Genomic DNA, 16,276 nt, shown 5'->3' with positions numbered 1-16,276 from the left:
GTACCATAGTGGTATTAAGGTTGGCAGAAGGAGATGATGTAATCTCAAGTATGCTGATGACATCCTGGCTGCTGAGTCTGGGTTTTCTGTACTAGGAAAGCTGGTGCCTTAGACCGGGGGTGATTTAGACGCTGAGAATGGCAGCTTAGAAGCAGAATATTTTAGTATCAGAGCAAACTGAAAGTGAATAAGAAAAGCAAGTGAAGGGCTAGGCTGCTTATAGTTTATGATAGGTAGTGAGAGCCATGGCCAGCTGGCCTATAAAAGGGAGAGCAGACAGCCTAGTCAGCATTCATGAGGAGGGGATCCTGGGTGGAAACGTCCACCCTGGAGGTGATCAGCTTCATGCTCACACTGAGGGAACTTCCTTCATTCTAATTGAGTCCCAGGGTCTGATTAGTATGACATAGCTGTTACCTGAGCCTCAATTTACAGACTTTTACTAAAAGAGGAGATGAAGATCAACACTGAAATGTGGCTACTGTCAAGCTGAATTAAATCCAGAGTGATGACGACAGTATCCTAGGGAAGGAGAAGAATGACAACAGGCTGAAAGAAAGCATCATCTATTTCCAGAATCCCGGAACATTTCCTTCTGAAATAACTCATTCTGTGTGTCTTGATTTTCTGACAAGTAAATCTTAAAGAGAAGAACTGACATTCATCAGGACAAACATGAGTATGTGGGTCTCCGGAAGAATTTGTGACAGGGTTTGTGCTGTTGTAGAATTCATCTATGAATTCAATTCTATGTAGGGTTTTTGGTATCATCTGTGAAAGTCAAAATCAAAGTACATGTCATGTTTTCTTATGACTTTGAGAATAACACACACTCATGGAAAACTTATGAATTATGGAAGATATAAAAGGAAAATTATGCATATTTTCATAAGCAAGAACTAGTTAACATTTTGCCCTTTTTTTCTTCCAATATTTTATCTGTATTTATTCTTTATATATTTGGAACCATACTTTATATTCAACTGGTTTCCTGCTTTTAAAAAATTTCATATTTGTGTGTGTATTTCTATCTGCTTTTCTGGATTCACGGGTCATTCAGAATTAGGTTTGGCTAGAACCAAGAGAATGGCTGTACTTGTCCCAGCTAGAGTAGAAGAAAATCAAGGACTAGAATTGTCCATGTTTTCTAGTCAGTGCATGACTGAGATTTGAGAAAACCACTGTCTTTCATATAATTCAAAGTTGTTGATTTTCCCTGAAGTTTATATAGTGATGAGACTGTAGGAAATTTCAGATTTCTTTGGAGACTTTCTTTGGAAAGGATGATTCTGCTTTGCAAATCTACACCCAAGATTATCCTGGGAAGATTAAACCATGGGCATCCTTATAGCCTGGTGAAACTGAATGTCTGGGGTAGAGTGAGGAGGAGGAATAGGAGGAAACAAACAAACTAGGCTTAGGCTCTGGTAGGTGTAGAAGTGGCTCTGGGACATCCTTTTCCTTTCTTTCTGCTGTTTCATGCTTCAAGGACCAATCTGAATCACATTTCCTCCTAAAAAAAACGTTTCCAGAAAATCTCCCTTTTTCTCACTTCAGATTTTACTAACAATTTGGTCCTCACAATCTGGCTCTTTGACTGTGGATGGCTCAGCTTCATAGCCCTCAGCATCAGCTATGCACAGTTGATAAGCTCTCTGGCAGATTAGACCAATTCTCCTCCCACTAAGGATCCCCTCTCCTTGAATTTGGGTGATTTCAGTGATTCTGTGACCAATGTTCATTCCTTCTATGATAGAAGTGATAGTGTACCAATTCTTGAGCCCAGATTTTAAGAGATCGGTCACCTCTACTTTCTGTCTCTTGGATCCCTTGCGCTTGGGGTCCACCAGCCACCATGTAAAAAGTCTGACTCATCTCAGACCACCACATGTGGATATAGGATGATGCTGACCAGATTCTAGCTATTCAACCCAGCCCAGTACACTTGACAGTCCTGTTAAGTGAAGGCACCATATTGGGCATTCTAGCCCCAACATATACACGGTAGAGAAGAATGAGACTCTAAAAACATGGATCTAATTGAGTGGACCCACCCATTTCTAGATGTTTCGACTACCCCAGCTGAGGTTCCAGACATCATGGAACAGAACAAATTACTTAGGTAAGTACTGAACCAATTCTTGACCCATAAATAGTGAAACAGAAAAGATACCATGGCTTTTTAATACTGTTTATTATGTAGCAATAAATAACTGGAACAGTTTCCTTGGGGTTAGGGATTAAATCTTTCATCAATGATTCTCCAACTTTATTGTACGTTCGAGTCTCTAAAGGGTCTTGTTAAAAGGTGGGCTTTCCTTAATCAGTGGAATTATTTACTTATGTGTGAGTGTACATATGTCAGTGGTCTTACTGATAAACAGAAGAGGGATAAAATGTGATCCTTTCATGTATATCATTTATCCTCAAAGCTATTTTTCTTCCTCTCAATAACCTCTAACTTCTTATTTTGCAAGGAAATAAGAAATTTACAATTTGTTTTTTCCTAAGTAAGTAAGCATGGACAAACAGCTAAGATTATCAAGAATGTTTCACTGAGTGTAAGACATTTAGGTTTAATTGTTTCTGAGGAAATGTCTCAAATATGTCTAAATCTTACAGATTTTTCAAGTAGTCTGCATCCATTCTACAGAAAGACTGTATTCTGCCTTGTCCCTGTCAGACACAGTAACAGAAATTACTGTATGTTTTATTAAAAACCTATTTTTTGTGAAAAAAAATTAAAAAAAAATAAAAGGTGGGCTTTGATTCATTAGGTCTTGGGAGGGACCTGAGATTCCATTTCTGACAAGCTCCCAGGTGATGCTGCTGCTGCTGTTCATGGATCCTATCTTGAGTATTCTGAAGAGCAAAGCATACCAGACAGGCCATTTTGGAGGAACATGGGTATGACTTTTCAAAGGGTTTTTACTGCTGGATCAATGACTTGAAGAGCTTAATAAATTAAAAAGCATATGCCATAAGACACTTGGCTCACAGAAGAATTTCTCAAAGTGTGGTCTCTGGATCCGCTTGCATTTGTATTGCTTGAATTCCTTAAGAATGTAGCTACATCTCAGTCCTACCAAATCAGAATGGGAGGGTCAGGAATCACTAGATCAGATGAGATTCCCAGGTAGTTGTCATGCACTTTTAAATTTGAGAGTTACTTGTAAAGGAGAAAGAACACTGAATTAAGAAATCTTGGTTCTGGTCTTAATGTTTACCCCTAACTGATGGCCAGCAAATCACTTCATTCTCTGGGTCTCAGTTTCATTATCTATCCCGTGGAGGACAGATTGCTGAACTAAGTGGTTTTTATCTTTGATGTGGAGTGTGTCCTACAATTCTTATGCCAGGCCAACTTCATCTCTCACTCTCTTGTCCTGTGCACACTGAGACTGGGGGGAACATCCACTTTCTGCCTTAACTCAGTAGCTGTCCATGAACTCAGTCTTTGCCCTTGTCTTCATTGGCTCACTTAGACATACATATGAAGTATCTATGGGGCACATAACACAGGAAGTGCCATTTCATTTTTTAAAGCAAATTTTAGTGTCAAGGCCAAAGTCTTCTCAGAATAATATATACCTGTATTCAACATTATAATTAAACTTAAATCATTTCTGAAATTATACGTTTTAAATGGTAATTGTGCTGCCTTTCAGGTTTCTTCTTACCTTGAGCACCATTGGGTAAATGTGTTCATGATTGAATTAGCAGACCTTTGATTTTAAAAGGACTTTTCAGTGATCTTTTATGGTAGATTAAAAAGCAATTTACTAATTTACAGTTCATAGGAATTCCGTGCCCTCCTTGAGTTTTGTAAATCAATTCTGTGCTAATAAATGTGACTGTAGTTCCAAGAGCTTCATTTGGGGACAGCTGGTGTCATATACAACCCTAAACTCACAATTACATAATCAATACTGCATATTTTATGGACTCCTTCTTTGTGCCCAGTATCAACTCCTCTCCAGAATCCCTTCATTTGTAGCTGTCAACTTAGAGTCTTTAGTCTGGGTGAGGCAAGTTCAACCAACAGGGCTGGGAACTACCCCCTTAACTATTTTCTCATCTTTTTTTTCTAATTTTTTTTCTCTTGATTATAGTGAGGAATCATGGTCAAATAATAATAGGAAGGAAAAGGGTGACTTAGCTAGGACTCTTTTTTCTGGACATGGCTTTCTGAGGTGACTAGTTCCATAGGGAGATCATTGTTACAAAGAATACATGTTGTCATGCACTTTTGTCACATGTGGGTGACGATGATGATGATACAATAAAGAAGCAGCTATAATTTGAATGTGTGTCCCAAATAGCAAATCCTCAGCAACTGGATTCCAGGTGCAACAGAGTTGGGAGGTGGGGCCTATTGAGAGGTGATTAAGCCACAAGAATTCCATCTTTGGGAATGGATTAGTGCCATTGTTGAGGAAGTGACTTCCATACAAAAGGGTGAGTTTAGTTTCTTTCCCTCTCTTTATCTCTTAGCTTCTCTTGCCCTCTCATCTCTTTCTATGGGATAATGCAAGAAGCCCCCTCTCTAGCTACTAGAAACTTCATGGGTTTCCTAGCCTCCAGAACTGTGAGAACTAAATTTCTTTATCATATATCTAGTCTCTGGTATTCTGTCCTAAAAGTGCAAAAAAGAATAAGACATGATCATTGTCATCATTGTGATAGTAATAATAATAGTACTAGTAGTAGTTATTAATAGTAGGCTGTTTACTCTGTGCCAGCTATTGTTAATTTAATCTTCACAACTGTATGAAATTCACAAGTGCACCTGGGTCCCCAGAGTAGCAAATAGTGAACCTGAGATTTGAACTCAAGGATTCTGGCTCCACAGCTTGTGCTCAGAACCATATACCACGCTGCCTTTATCCCTTGTGGTAAATGGACTCTTTATACATGAACCTGCTCAGTTTCAATCTGGTGACTGGTTTTCCAAAAGGATCAATCTATTATTTCTACTGGGAGCAGGCCTAAGAAATCAGCAGAGGAAACTTTTAAAGCTCAATGCACATGGAGGGAATATCTGACAACTTGTTTTATTCTTTTTTCTTTCTTCCTTTCAAATTCAACTACAAACTGTATTTCAGCTTTTGACAAGTCAACTTGATTCTGTCACAGGGGGAACTGAAAGACTCAAGCCACTGAGGGAGAATTGAGCATTTTTCCTTGGTAGGTCCCTGGGAATGAGTCTGGCTTATTTGCAGATGGTGAAAGGCACTTAGCTCCCTGCCGGCCCTTCCAGGAGTAGGAGGGAGATGACAATGAGCATTGCCCTGGATTTTCCTGCCCTGTGGCTGCACAGCGGGGCTGGGGCTTTCTCAGAGCTGTGCCAGGCATGCAGGGAACACAGATCATTGTAGAGAAGTTGAGGAGGAGGCTGGAAAAAAAGTAGCCAGTCTGTGTACAGTTCAAAGAAGAGATATCGGGAAGGTGGAAGAGCAAAGCCACACAGTCCAGATATGAACACCAGAGCTCCCGGTGACATGTAAACCCACATGCTATCCAAAGTTTTTCATCCAGAACTGCCGCAGTCCGGCCGCAGCAAGATAATGGGGGGGGGGGTGATGAGCAACTTGTGTACATTGATACAGCAGGAGTGGGAGCCGTTTATTGTAGGACAGGAGGTGTATATATACATTCCACACAGCCTATCTTAATTAACATAAACTAGATACAGCAGGCGCCACCTCACAAACCACTCCCCCTGGCAAAATGCCAGGCGCAATCCTGACTTGTTTACAGACTCTAACACAGAAACTTTTGCAAAAATTGCAGTTGACTCAAATTGGAAAAAAATAGAGCCTGCTGTGCTTGCTTGAACATTAACACTTCTCTGTTCTAGGTCTTCTTGGACTTGGAATATTCATCGAAAGATATTTATTCTAAAGTAATTCCTACATAATTCTTAAAGGTAGTGGGAGAAATAGCTAGAAATTGAGGTTTAAATTTCAGAGCCTATTGCCCTCCTTTATTGATTTAGTAATTTTCTTCCCAAATTTTGTATTTCTTTTATACCCTTCTCTTATCTTGGGATGGTAGATAGGGCGGGACACCCGCCCCCCTGCTTTTTCTGTGACAGTGGAGCAGCCCCCTGGGTGATGGTCAGTCCAGTGTGGCCAAGCCCTGGGGAAATAGGTTAGAATTTAGCATTGGGGCATTGGAGTCTGGCCTTCCCCGAGTTATCCCTAGACTCAAAGATGCTGGTGAAACTTATCATGAGAAGAAGGAATGGAGGTCAACGAGGGGACATGGCCACCTTAGAACTGATGCAAACAATACCCTTTCACTTTTTCAAAGTGCTTAAAAAGAGCTTAGGCTGAGGTCTGCCTCCGTCATCAATTTGGAGATTATTACGATATTTCTCTCCCGACCCTGTCATCCTTATCTCATTGCCTGAATGAGAAAACTGCAATGATGCTCTGTTGGTGTGTCTGACACCCGCTCCTTTTCTTCTAACCGTGCATCTCCTTCTACCCCCCCTGTGTGTGCCTCTGTCCTCTGCCCCTCTTGCCTTCTCCCCTGTGTTCTCGCCCTTTCTCTCTGGTTTCTCTTCCTCATTTGCCAGCCGGGCCCTCCCCCTTTCTCATCCTCCTCCAGCCCTCCTCTCCCTGTCCTTCCTTTTACTCCCTATTTTCACAAATTAATGTATTATAAACATTAACTGGCAGCCACCCTGAAAGAAGAGAGGCAGTGAGGGGAAGGAAAGCATTACTGCCAGGTTTTACCTAATTCCTGCCGCCAGCCCTGAGCACGGTGGCATTTGCCACTGCTGTGAAATTGCAATAAACAAGGGGCCATGCTTGTATTTCTAACCTATCCTCTGTTGGTGCTGCAGACATGGTTTGAATGTTGAACAGTTACACCACGCTGTCACTTTCTGCATGCATGTCCTTTTGAAAGTGAATTGAGAGAGGCTCAGATCGGGGTGGGTGTGGAGGGGGGATAGAGAGGGAAGTCTCAGGGAATAGCAGAAACATAGTAATTTCCCTTATTGAAAGAAATTTATCATCTAGCAACCCAGATAGGAGCTGGCCTCAAAATAAGGTGTTAATAATTTTATAAGAATTAATCTGAAATATACATATATTTCATCTACCCTCTCTCTCTCTTCACAACAATAGAAGAAAGTGTTTTTTTAAGAGACTCAATCTTCTTTTTTCTTAAACATTAACAAAATCTACTACATTTTTAAAAAATTTTTTTGTTCTAATTTTATTCTATATGACAGCAGAATGCATTACAATTCATATTACACATATACAGCACAATTTTTCATATTACTGGTTGTATACAAAGTATATTTGTGTCTTCATACATGTACTTAGGGTAATGATGTCCATCTCATTCCACCATCTTTTTTACCCCCTTGCCCCTCCCTTTTTCTCCTACCCCTTTGCCCTATCTAGAGTTCGTCTAATTTTCCCATGTTCCTCCTCCCAAACCCATTATCAATCAGCCTTATATCAGAGAAACATTCAACATTTGGTTTTTTAAGAGAGATAAAGAGTTGAGAGTGGTAAGAAAAAAGAGTTGTCCAATGGAGACTGAAACCCAGCCTAGGACATCATTGCCACCTGTCCAGCAGACACAGGTTCTGTCTATTCTTGAAGGTCAACAGCAGTGAAGACACGCTGCAGAATCTAAGGGTAGTTGGTGCTGGAAGGAAGGGACTGTTTGTATACAAGTCTTCTATAGCACTGAGCCCAGTGACACTCAATAAATGTAACACGAGTTGAGCTCTTTCTCTGAGTTAATGTTCATGCACACAATCCTACTCTCCCCTCAGGCTGGTAGTATGAGGAAGGTAAAGTCACCCTGGTTAAGAGATGGGGACACAAAAACTCAGAAAGAGGTTAAGTAAAATGCCAAAGTCACAGAGATGGTCACAAATTCAGGTTTTCCAGCAAGTGCCTTTACATTTTTTAACCTTTAAAAAAATTTAAATTAATGATATTTCATGCTCAATCTAGAAACGAGTCACCCAGAGCTGGCCAAGTGGTTGTGTTCTTGGAGGACTGGTATACAAGTGGGCTCTGCTGTCTTTTATCACATGGCTGCTACCTCCAGGTTCAAAGGAGGGGTCTATGTTTCCATATTCCGGCCCCAAGAAAAGTGGGAATAGGGAGCCTAAGGGAAATGTGTTTTTCTTTATGAACTTGACCAGAAGTTGAACTCTGGGCATACTCATCTCCACTCAATTTTTATTTATCTAGACTTGGTCATGTTGCCCCCACCTAGATTCAAGTGAAGCTAGAAATATAGTCTCCAGCTGAGCAGCTACAAGCTGAGCTAATAAGTAATAAATATGTTTGGAAGCTGTGGAGGTGTTCTTTATGGTTAAAGGAAGGAGAATGTGGGAGTAGGAGGGGATAGGAAATTTATAGGAAATTGACAAACTCTACCAGAATACTAGATTGAAATTTTGCCTTTACATGAAGAAAGAGTTAGCTACTCAAATAGTGTAATCAAGATCTTAGAAGAGGACCTTAGGGGCTTAGTAAACTTTTGAACTAATGCAAGTGTCCACATAATACTATTGAAGTAGGTTAAGAAACTACTTGAACCTAATTCTAGTACTTACTAGCTATGTGAACTTGGACATACTGCTAATAATTAGTACCTCTCCACTTATTGTCTGTAATTTTATCCCAATAGTACAATTATGATAAGGATTAAATGTATAGCCTTAGAAGGATCCTGCCATTGAGTATTTGCCCCAAATTATAGCTCCTTGTTCAATCAATAAACATTCAAGAGTCTCTGATACACACAGGAGGAAGGAGACAGAAGTGGGTTAGGCAATTAGGGAACTGAGTATAGATAAAAGCTCGCTGAAGTGAAATGGAATAGCAGCATATTTGGGAGTATCGAGAGAGCAAAATACGTTTATATTCTAAGTTAATAGCGACTGTTCAGAAGTTCATTTGGAGTTAGTAAGCGATTATATATTGGTGTTCCATTGCATTTATCTGAAAATATCTTTATTTTGTCTTCATACTTGAAGGATATTTTTGCTGGATAAAATAAAAATTGCTGGGTTGATGGCAGTGTTTTCTGTTCAGCACTTTAAAGATTTGTGTTTATCTTTTGTGGTTTGATGAACTTCTTGCATTTATAGATTTATGTCTTTCAGCAGACTTTGGAAATTTTGGCCATTATTTCTTCAAATACTTTTTGCCCTGCTCCCTCTCTATAATTTTCAGACTCTAATTTCACATTTGTTAAACTTTTTGATATTGTCCCACAGATCCCTGAAGTTCTATTTATATTTTTCAGATATTCTCTGTTTTTCACTATGAACAATTTCTGTTGATTGATTTTCAAGTTTATTTATTGTTTCTCTAGTCACCTCTACTCTAATTCCATCCAATGTATTTTATTTTTCAACATTAAATTTCCTTACCTGACTTTTTTGTGGTTTCTATTTCTCTTCTGAGATTTCCTATCTGTTCGTTCATTAAAAACATTTTTTCTTTATGCTGTTGAACATAGTTATAGTAGTTTTTTTAGTATGCTAATGTTGTGATGAGCATCATCTCTGGGTTTCATTGATTTAATCTTCTCTTGAGTCTGGATCACATTTTCTAATATAGTTATATATTTGCATTATACCCTGAACATTGAATAACACATTGCTAATATTCTAGTTCTATTTTGCCCTCCTGAAATTTATTGCTTTTGTTAAATACAAGATAAAACAAACAACTAATTTGACTGGACAGCAGTTGAAAACTTATTCAACACTTTTAGGCTTACCTGGGCTGCTTGGAGTCTGCCTTGTGTATGAATGGTTCAGTGGTCAGGTACAGACTTTGGCAGAGTTCATATTCAGAATTTGAGACTCTCTCTGTATCTCTCTTGGGGTATCCCTTCTTTCACTTTTAAGCTACTAAGATTATTTCAAACTCCCAAACCCTTTTATTCTCCTTCTTCCATTCCTCTTCCTCTTCCTCCTGCTCTCCTCTTCTTCTTCCTCCTTTTCCTCCCTCCTTCTCCTCCTCCTCTTCCTCCTCCTCCTCCTCCTCCTCCTCCTCCTCCTCCTCCTCCTCCTCCTCCTCCTCTTCCTTCTGTGTTATGGATGGGACCAAGGGCCTTACATACTAGGCAAATGGTCTACCACTGGTCTACATCCCACCCAGAATTTTTCAAGCTACTAAGCCTTCAGACTTTTCATTTTACTGTTATCTGCCCTGCTTGGCATGGATTAGAGCTTATTCTTAAGTAAAACACCATAAAAAATTAAATATTCATCTAATGCCATTCCGTCCTCCAAGCATTGAATTTTGGTTGATTTCTAGTGTCTTCAGGTATTTGTCTGTTTATATTTTTTCCAGGTTTATATTGTTATTGCTGGGAGAATTGGCCCAATAGGGACTTCTCTTCCATTGTCAGAAGCTTAGTGTCTGTTACATTGTAAGGCATGCTGGAATAAATAAAATTAACTGTAGTGGATTAAAGATGACTCAGATTCTTTAAAATCACACCTATTGGGAGATGGGATTTACATTTCTTCTCCTTTAATCTGACTGTACTCTTTCATGACCAGTAGCTTATGGTAGAAATAGCAACATGCCAGTTGGGGCCAACATCTTAAGAGTCATGTGCCTTCTTGTTTCTGTTATAAGAATACTCTATATAGTACTCAGTAGCCATATAAGAATCCTGAGGCTTCCATATTGTGAACAAGCCCAAACCGGCCACACAAAGAGGCTAAGTGGAAAATTAGATTCAGGTGGGTATCTTGAAGGGAAGAAGGAGAAAGAGACAGAATCCCAGGAAACTATACCCAGCTCTCAGTCTTCTAGGTTATCCCAGATGAGGTCCCAGGCATCATAAAGCACATATAACCAGCCCCACTGTCCTGCCTGAATTCCTGGCCCACAGAATCATGCTGCATATAATATTAAGTCATGGTTTTGAGTGATTGGGTGTATAGCTCAGTGGTAGAGTATGTTCAGCAAACTCAAAGCCCTGGGTTAACCCCAACCACCTCAACAAAACATTATTGTTTTGAGCTACTAAATCTTGTAGTACTTTATTACACAGTAATAGTTAACCAGAATATTAACAATTTGACATTATTTTAAATTATGAATAGATTGATATTTTTAAAAACAGAAATGACCCAACTGCCTGTATTATACCTGAGCGGTAAAGTGTTCACACTCAGGGAAAATTTACATTCTATAGAAACGACCATATTCCCCCCACTCCAACCCCTTAGCTGCTTCTGGAATTACAGATACAGAGTCTCAGGAGAAAATGACTAGGCATTAGGGGGCACACTTTGTAAATCAACTGATTTTTGTGATGGCAAAATCAGCAGGGTCATTATTGACAGATAAAGAAACTGAGACACGGTTTAACTAAAGATAAGTGGCTGGAGTGGGGTCACTGTGGTGGTCTTAGGATTTGAATTGAGTGTTCTTAAATTCATTGCTTAGTTCAGAGAGAATATTGATTGATTATTGATTGATTTTGGACAAGTTAGATCAATGAGCATAGATGAGTTCAAAAATAGCTACGATTATCCAATTGTGGTTTTTAAAAGGAAAAATCAAATAGAAGACTTCGGGTCTCCTTTTTTGCACTGATCCCTGTTAACATCAATTAGGAAATGCCCTGTTATGATATTCTAATTTTTAGCACAAGGATAAAAATGAATTTATTTCAGGGTTGATTCCTCTTAACATTTAAAAGGAAATACTTCTATTGAAAGTATGGGCACCTTAGTAATAGAATAAATGGCTTGACATTTGTGAGGGCAAAATAGTCAATATAAACAGAATTTTCATATTGAAAAATAAGTCATTAACCCAGCTGTTTTTAAGTTTTAAAAACTTGAATATGGCATCAATATATTTTTCTTCTATTTCTCCCGACAAGGCAGCTCCTATCACAGGAAAGGAATAGGCTGCTTTCTCTGCTACCCTTCACTTTTGGTTTCTAATTCTCCCCTCTTCCTCACTACTTTAGTACCAAAATAGGAGCCTCCCCCACAAGGAGGAGAAGTGATTTCGAGAGGCGGTTTCCATCATGTATCTTGATGCGATATCATAAACACCAGACCCTCACAGAAACATTCTGTGAAAAGTCATGTCCTCTCTTCTCAATGTCACTTCAATGGAAATGAAGCCAGGCTAGGAATTCATTTCTAGGATCCTCCCTAAGAATGCTACCATGTCAAATTCCTTGATACTTCTCCCATCAGCAGGAAGAATCTCCTCGTCCTCCTCTAAATACTGGATGGCCTTAGTGACTCACTTCAAATAAATAGAATGGCATAAAAAGATGCTGTGTGACTTCTGAGAAGTCACACAGGATTCTTCGAGAAGGCAGCACAGCTTCCACATGGCACTCTCTTGGGATGCTTGCTTTCAGAATGCAACTCTCATGCTGTGAGGAAATGTGGGCCATGTACAAGATATTTCAGGCGACAGCTGTGACTGAGGTCCCAGCTAGCAGCTAACATCAATACCAGACATGTGAGTCAGGAAGCCCTAGACATGATCTATCCTTTAGCCACCCTGTCTGAAAGGAAATGAGTGATCCCAAGTAAGAACTGCTTCGCTGAGCCCAGGCAACTACTACAACTGTAGGAGAAAATAACAACAAAATGATTGTTTTAAGCCACTGAGTTTTTGGGGGGGATTCATTAGACTGTAGTCAATTATAGGAACACCATGCCAAGTGATGTGGATTGTATTTGGTTCATCATTCTTATAAGTGGATTCAGTTAGTTCTTCAGATCAGCAGTTCCCTCAGTTAAAAGTCCCTGTCCTAGTTTAGATTTCCCCCAAAGAGGACCTAAGATAAGGACTTGAATGCAGATAGGTTGATCTCAAGAAACCAAAGTAGAAGAGAAAGTGAGATAGTGAAGCACAGAAGCCCATAAATGTTTGCAAATAAGTTGGTGACTACACTGGGGGATGTGGGGCTAGATCCCATCGTGAGTCCTCTGAAGAACTGTAGAGTGTGCCTCAACATGGTTCCACCAGAGTATGGGGAGGTTGGAGCACTTGTCACTCCTTCCCTCACGCTCATCCCTCATTATGGAGGTTTTCTATAGAGGCATCGACTCCTCTGCTTAGAGAGGCACCTTCCCATAGCCCGGGAGAAAGCAAACTGTAGACATGTTGCTGCACAGGCTCCATGTGTCCCACGTGAAGAGAGGAACTGTCCGTCACAGCTGTGTTGAAGCCCCATGGGTCTAGGTATGTAGCATTACATCACAGGAATCTGCCACATCTTCTCATGGCATCCACAGGGAGTTCTTTAAAACCTGGACCTGCTTTCCAAACACTTCCCTAATTCAGACCTTCCAGTCATTCCCTGTTGTTCCTAGGGACAAAATGAAAATCCTCACCATCGTCCTTCATAACAATCTCCTTCACTCTGCACACCTGCTGACCTGGCATTCTTTCATTTCCCTCCAAAAGCCACAGGGCTGTTGCACATGTTGTTCATTCTGCGTATAATGATCATCCCACCCCATCTACAAGCCAACTAGATAACTCCTCCTCATGTTCCCATCCCAGTTTAGGCACCATTTCCTTGAAGAAGGCTTTCCTGACCCTCTCTCCTCCCATACTCGGACTGATCCAGTTCCTCTGAAAGTTAGTTTCGACTCATAGTTACATACTCCGTTGTTGTTCGTTGCCCGTGGTAGACAGGATCCCCAAGACATGTGATCCTGTTTCCCGTACAGTATCTCAATGCAGAAGGCGAGTGAATGGGAGAGGAGTGTGTGTGGTAGGGAGAGAATGCACACACAGATGAGAGGGTTTGGTGTAGAACTCTTCAGAACACCTGCATTCTTTGAGTCCTGGAGATCTTTTCGAAGAGTTGGAGTTCCCTCTGCTCTCTCTTCTGCACTCTCAGCTCCTCTTCAGCTGTAGACTCACCTCCTCCCCTGAAGGAGACGCCAGGGATGAGTAATTAAGGAGTCCACCTAGAACAAAACCTTGTTAATCTCCCAAAGGATTGTAATGTTGTGAACAACCAATAAAAAAAAATAAAATTAAAAAAAAATCTCCCAAAGGAGAGATCTCCTGTTGGTTACTGGTTTCCTGAAGAAGCAGTCAGAATTGCTAGCTCCTGCTTTCTAAAGGGAACCTGACTACAAGACCTATATAAATTCTTCATGCTCCAGGAGCCTTGACGAAAATGCCAGAATAGTCCAGAATTTTCCAGTGTGTTTGAAAATTAGAAATTTGAATGGACAAAGGAGGGAAGGAAACCCAACATGTCAAAACTTAAAGACAGTATAAGAATTCCTATTTGGGGGTGCATAAAAAGAAGGATTGGATATAAATCCAGGGAATAATCCCAGTTATTTGTAAGGATGGGTGAGGGTACGTTTGAATATTACAGATAGTTCCAGTCACCTCATTAGAAAAGGATGTTTTAGAAATAGAGAAGGTACAACAAAGGGCACTGAGAAACACAGGGGGATTCAAGGATCTTAGTTATTCAGAGTGGTATTCTTTGGCAAAGAAGAGATTAAGCAGGAACTCATTAAAGTATAGACAATTCTGAAGGGAGTAGAGAGGATAATTGTTTCAAGGCTATTTGAGTTAGTGTCAAATACAAGAACCAGGGGTTAGTAACTTAAGCTAAGAAAGAATTTAGACAGGCATTTTCTGAATCAAGAGTAAATGATATAAAACAAAGAACTGAAGATGATAGAAATGAGAGATTTTGCTGAGGAGGAAACATGTAATTTTTCCCTTTTGTTTCATTTGTGTTAAGTGATGAAGAGTGATCTTTTCCTTTTCCACGTTGAACAATCATATCTTGTCAGCAGTGGTAAAATTAAAAAGGGTTAGAGTGCATATAATTTTAGAGAATATGGAGGGGAATTGTTCAAAGAGAGAACAAAAACATGGTTGAGAACTTCTTGTCTTTTCTCTGCCTCAAAATGTCATGGGTTTATAACTATTTAGAACAACAACAACAAAAAGCCATGGGTTTCTGAGGTGAGCCCATCAGGAGAGCATTGCCATTCATGGCTTTGCACCAGCAGCCAGTCTTGTTGAAGTTCTACTTCATTTGGAGGCCCTAACCTATCCAGACAATGATTTCTAAAGTGCTAGATTCTATTTCATTTGGTAAAAGTTGGAGAAGAAGATAATTTTAGAGTGTATTAAATTTTTTTTGACTGACTATAAACAGTGGTTTGTTTCTCCACCTCAGTAAACAAGATGTAGTTCAGCTGTGTGCTAGTCACTGTGGAAAAGACAAAGACGGTGCCTGCAAATGAGAGCTCTGATTGATATTTGCTCAGTGGACACCATCCCTACTCTGGATGAGCTTGAATGATACAATGACATTCATACCACACAATGAAGGAGCAACAGTGTCCTGGCAGACCAAGGAGTGTATGGAGAGACCATAGCATGTCAGAGGCAGGCTTGGGGTCAGTTGGAAATCTTACTCCATCACTGTCTGTGCCATCCCGGGCAAGTGACTTCTGCAGGCCTCTGTTTCTTCATCTGTCAAACAAGGGTGATAACACTCAGGAGTTTGAGTCAGGAGGAAAGTCAATGGAAACAGATATATTACACATAGCTGGTAGGCAGTGGGCACCCCAGCTGCAGTGGAGTTGCAATTATGAGGCTGAAGGAACAAAATGGGTAAAGGCCCTGAAGCAGGAAGCCGATCTATCTGATGTGCTCAGTGGGTTCAGGACTGGAAGAGCGCTGTTGCATTTATTCTTTGAACTTATGTTTCTTTACCTGTAAATGGAGATAATAATAGGACCTAGGTCATAGTATTGTTATGTGTCATATAAATAAAGGGCTCAGCAGTGATTGGCCTTTAGTAAGTCCTCAATAAGGGTTAACTGCTATTGTTACCATTTCAACCTGCTTCAATAGGAAACATCAAGCCTATATTAAACTAGCTTGGTTCTTTTTTCTTTGTACACAGAAATGGAAAAATAAATTGGCTTTTTAACCCTCACTTGCTTTACTGCCATCCTCCTTATGTGTTGCTAAGTGAACAAGGAAATGTCATCAAGAGATTCCCCAGAGTCTGTCATTTGTGGGGTACATTAAGTTACCCAGGTCCAGTAACGATTTATCAGAGGAAATCTGTTTATTTTGCTTGTTTTATTCCTTTTTCCCCCCTTATATTGAGAATTTAACCCAGGGGTGCTCTACCATTGAGCTACATCCCCAGCTCTTGTACTTTTTTGTTTTATTTTATTTTGAGATAGGGTCTTGCTAAGTTGCTGAGGCTGACCTTGAACTTGTGA

This window comes from Urocitellus parryii, chromosome 1 (assembly GCF_045843805.1).
Source record: "Urocitellus parryii isolate mUroPar1 chromosome 1, mUroPar1.hap1, whole genome shotgun sequence".
Taxonomy (NCBI): Eukaryota; Metazoa; Chordata; class Mammalia; order Rodentia; family Sciuridae; genus Urocitellus; species Urocitellus parryii.
Note: the sequence above shows the minus strand (reverse complement) of the source record.